This window comes from Anastrepha ludens, unplaced genomic scaffold, assembly GCF_028408465.1.
Source record: "Anastrepha ludens isolate Willacy unplaced genomic scaffold, idAnaLude1.1 ptg000075l, whole genome shotgun sequence".
NCBI lineage: Eukaryota > Metazoa > Arthropoda > Insecta > Diptera > Tephritidae > Anastrepha > Anastrepha ludens.
This window is the reverse complement of record NW_026530041.1, coordinates 55001-60000: the sequence shown is the minus strand read 5'-3', so window position 1 is coordinate 60000 and position 5000 is coordinate 55001. Positions and strand designations below refer to the sequence as shown.

The following is a 5000-nucleotide window of genomic DNA, read 5'->3' as shown; positions in this document are numbered from 1 at the left end:
TGTAATCTATTAACATAATAAAGTATTTATCAAAAGATCATTGGTGATATTAAGTTTATTTAAATTAATTTGCTTTTTAAGCATATTAACATAGAATAAATACTAATGATTTGATAAAGTGTTGATAGATTTTATTATATATAATGCTAAAATTCATTTTTTGAATTTTACAAAAAATTTAATATCTATGATATTAATATTTATTTGTATGCATTTATATGATTAACAATGCGAAAGATTCAGGATACCTTCGGGACCCGTCTTGAAACACGGACCAAGGAGTCTAACATATGTGCAAGTCATTGAGTTATATTAAACTTAATGGCATAATTAACTTAACTTAAAAATATAATGGGATTAATTTTTAGTCTATTTTCTTAAATAGTCAATTAATTCAATCCCGGGGCGTTCCATATAGTTATGTATAATGATAATTTATTATTATTTATACCTCTAACTGGAGCGTACCTTGAGCATATATGCTGTGACCCGAAAGATGGTGAACTATACTTGATCAGGTTGAAGTCAGGGGAAACCCTGATGGAAGACCGAAACAGTTCTGACGTGCAAATCGATTGTCAGAATTGAGTATAGGGGCGAAAGACCAATCGAACCATCTAGTAGCTGGTTCCCTCCGAAGTTTCCCTCAGGATAGCTGGTGCATTTAAAAATTATATAAAATAATCTTATCTGGTAAAGCGAATGATTAGAGGCCTTAGGGTCGAAACGATTTTAACCTATTCTCAAACTTTAAATGGGTAAGAACCTCACCTTTCTTGATATGAAGGTTGAGGTTATGATATAATGTGCCCAGTGGGCCACTTTTGGTAAGCAGAACTGGCGCTGTGGGATGAACCAAACGTAATGTTACGGTGCCTAAATTAACAACTCATGCAGATACCATGAAAGGCGTTGGTTGCTTAAAACAGCAGGACGGTGGACATGGAAGTCGTAATCCGCTAAGGAGTGTGTAACAACTCACCTGCCGAAGCAACTAGCCCTTAAAATGGATGGCGCTTAAGTTGTATACCTATACATTACCGCTAAAGTAGATGATTTATAAAACAATTTCGATTGATTTATAAATTTTGAAACTTTAGTGAGTAGGAGGGTACAATAGTGTGCTTAGAAGTGTTTGGCGTAAGCCTGCATGGAGCCGCTATTGGTACAGATCTTGGTGGTAGTAGCAAATAATCGAATGAGACCTTGGAGGACTGAAGTGGAGAAGGGTTTCGTGTGAACAGTGGTTGATCACGAGTTAGTCGGTCCTAAGTTCAAGGCGAAAGCCGAAAATTTTCAAGTTTTTAATAAAAAAATATTAATAAAATTTATATATATATATTAAAAAATAATTAAATACTTGAATTATTTTGAACGAAAGGGAATACGGTTCCAATTCCGTAACCTGTTGAGTATCCGTTTGTTATTAAAAATGGGCCTTGTGCTCATCCTGGCAACAGGAACGACCATAAAGAAGCCGTCGAGAGATATCGGAAGAGTTTTCTTTTCTGTTTTATAGTCGTACTACCATGGAAGTCTTTCGAAGAGAGATATGGTAGATGGACTAGAAGAGCATGACATTTACTGTTGTGTCGATATTTTCTCCTCGGACCTTGAAAATTTATGGTGGGGTCACGCAAACTTCTCAACAGGCCGTACCAATATCCGCAGCTGGTCTCCAAGGTGAAGAGTCTCTAGTCGATAGAATAATGTAGGTAAGGGAAGTCGGCAAATTAGATCCGTAACTTCGGGATAAGGATTGGCTCTGAAGATTGAGATAGTCGGGCTTGATTGGGAAGCAATACCATGGTTTATGTACTCGTTCTGGGTAAATAGAGAATTACGATTCTTGTTCCCCGGATAGTAGTTACGTAGCCAATTGTGGAACTTTCTTGCTAAAATTTTTAAGGAATTATATCATTCGATATATATTCTTTTTAAATTATAACGATTATCAATTAACAATCAATTCAGAACTGGCACGGACTTGGGGAATCCGACTGTCTAATTAAAACAAAGCATTGTGATGGCCCTAACGGGTGTTGACACAATGTGATTTCTGCCCAGTGCTCTGAATGTCAAAGTGAAGAAATTCAAGTAAGCGCGGGTAAACGGCGGGAGTAACTATGACTCTCTTAAGGTAGCCAAATGCCTCGTCATCTAATTAGTGACGCGCATGAATGGATTAACGAGATTCCTACTGTCCCTATCTACTCATTCTCATTGTGATTGTTGAGCAGTGAAGACGTGTCGTGTCGCGAGCGCATAAATTTTTGTCAATTTCGTTTTGTGCTATATCCGCGAGTATTACCGCGAATCGAGTGACGCTATAGTGTAGCTGTACATGAGCTGCATAGTGATTCCGAGAATTGTGTAAAGTGAGTGCCGTTGTGTGTTTCACCGGAATTTTGGTGACGCTACGATTAGCGTGGCTGTACAGTAGCTGTACGCTGTTAAGGGCAACTGTGTTAGTGAGTGCCATTGTGCGAATACGGGAAGTGTGCCCGTTATTCGAGTGACGCCAATTGTGCGCGTGGCTGTACATAGCTGTGAACTATTAGTGGTTTTGTGAGTGCCGTTAATTTTCGGCGTGGATATAGGGAGTGCGTCGATAGTTTGGCGTGCTGTTATATTGCTATCTTCGGCAGTGATAAAAGGGGTGTTATTTTTGTGCGTGGGTACAGTGCTGCGCCAAGGTTGAATACCTTGTGCAGGTGCCGTGTTCACAGCGTGCTGCGTTTGGCCTACGGTCGAGCCCGGCGTTAGCTTCATATTGGTCGACCCGTCCCTGTGCGGGGAACGGTGTTCTGTCCGGCAGGGCATTGGTGGTGGCCTTTGCCAGACCTTTGGCTGGTGGTGTGGGCTACGTCCTCGCGGTTGCTTTGGCTTGCCGTTAGGTGTGGTTGCTGTGTGCGTGCCTGTGCGGGACTCATCCCTGTCTTGCAGTACCTTACTGTCGCCCAAGAGTGACCTGTTTTTGTTGTTGCTTGGGAGCGATATACGGCGGATTCGTCAAGCTAGTTGGTGGGGCATTGGGCGATGCCCAAATTAAGCGATATGCGGAAGAGGGCGAATACCCCTCTTCCCATCGGTTCTGTTGTACCGTCGTCGGCGATGGACGAGACAACGTCGGGGGAGGAGGAGGTTATTTTGCGGTCCCCTCCCCGTATTAGGAAGAAGACCGCTGGAGGTGCAGCAGTTCCGGTAGTAAAGGCGAGTGACGAGGGGAAGGTAGCCCCTAAGTTACCTGAAGGTAAGTCGGGGGTAAGCGGAAGCGAGGGCGCTTCCGAGGGGGAGAAAAAGGGGGGGGTGAAAAAGGTGCGTAAATCAGGGGATAAATTAGGTCCAGCCGGGAAGCGCATGGAGAAAATCCGCAGGAATTTCGGTGCTTCCCTGGAAAATTCGGGAATAAAAATTGGGGGCGAATTTATGGGGCGCTTCAAGTCCATTGTGACGGCCTTTAGTGGAGCCGTCATAGATATGGACGACGTCCCGAAAAGTGTGGCAAAAGACCTCCTGGGATACTCCTTGGAGTTCGAGGAACTGTTTGTGGAAATGGTGACGGAAATAGCCCATCTTCGTGGGCGGTTAGAAGCCACGAAGATAACTAGGGAGGGAGCACCTCAGAGGACGGCTGGAGCTGCGCTGGCTGGTGCAGCGATGATGCCGGCACCTCAGGCGCCTGCGCCTGTGTTGCCGGCGTTGCCGGTGCCCAAGCCAGTTGAGACCTGGTCGGTCGTAGTGAGGGGTAAGACCCCCACTACGTCCAAAGAGGTGATCAAAAAAGTGGTAAAGGAGGTAGGGCCTTCCATGGGGGTAAGGGTGCACGAGGTGCGCCCGTTGAAGGATGGAGGTGCGATTATTCGCACCCCATCAGTTGCTGAGAGGGATAACTTGGTGAGAAATGCCAAGTTTTCCGAGGTGGGGCTCGATGTGAGCATACGTCGGAAGCTGGGACCTAGGGTTGTGGTCCAGGGGGTTCACACGGAGATCTCCCCTGATGAATTCATGGGAGAGTTGTTCCGTTTGAACCTCAAGGAGTTCAGCCCTGGGTGCCTTGAGAAGGACGTAAGGATGGTCAGCCGTCCTTGGAAGGTCAGCCCTGATGGGGTGACGAATGTTGTCCTTGAGGGCACGGACATGCTAATGTCCGCCCTCCTGGAAGCAGGTCGTTGCTACGTTAAGTGGTTTTCCTTCCGGGTACGGCCGGACCAACTGACGCCCGGCTGCTTCCGATGTATGGGATTCGATCACAGGGTGGCAGAATGCAGGGCCAAGAAGGATGTCTGCCGAAGGTGCGGGCAAGAAGGACACAGGAGTGCGGGTTGTGGCAATGCCCCGCATTGTCGCAACTGTGCGTTTAAGGGCAAGCCAGCCGGGCATTTGATGATGTCCACTGTCTGCCCGGTGTACTGTGCGATTGTTGCCCGTGCGCTCGTTAGACATTAATGGTTAAGCTATATCAACTGAACTGTCAGGGGGCTTATGCCGTGATGTGTGAATTGGGGGCGTGTATGTTGGAGGGGGGCTGCGGCATTGCTTTGCTCCAGGAACCATACTCCACCAATGGGGTGGTGAGAGGTCTTCCTGGGGGCTTCAGGGTCTTTACGGACCTTGGAGTCAATGCCGCAGTAGCTGTGTGTGAGCCAAGCTACTCTTGTGTAGTAGTTGACTCATCACAGTGGGGAGTATGTGTGTGTGTCGAGGGGGAATTCGGCAGAATGAATGTCGTCAGCTTGTATTGCAAGTTTGACGAGCCTCTGGAGCCCTATTTAAGGTACATAGATGCGGTGCTACTACGTGAGAGTAGCATTCCTGCCATCGTGTGTCTGGATGCGAATGCTACTTCCCCGATGTGGTTCAGCAAGGTATCCAGGCATACTTCTGGATATCAGAGCCACGATCGGGGTGAGGCTATGAGCGAATGGCTTGTGGCGAATAGCCTCCTCGTTGCAAACGAACCAAGCGAGTGGTATACGTTTGAGGGTCCTAGAGGTGTG

At 46.4% G+C, this 5000-nt stretch overlaps 1 pseudogene; it reads left to right on the top strand.

The window, feature by feature from the left end:
- Positions 1 to 5000, top strand: part of LOC128871024 (large subunit ribosomal RNA) — a 9795-nt pseudogene that overhangs the window by 520 nt on the left and 4275 nt on the right.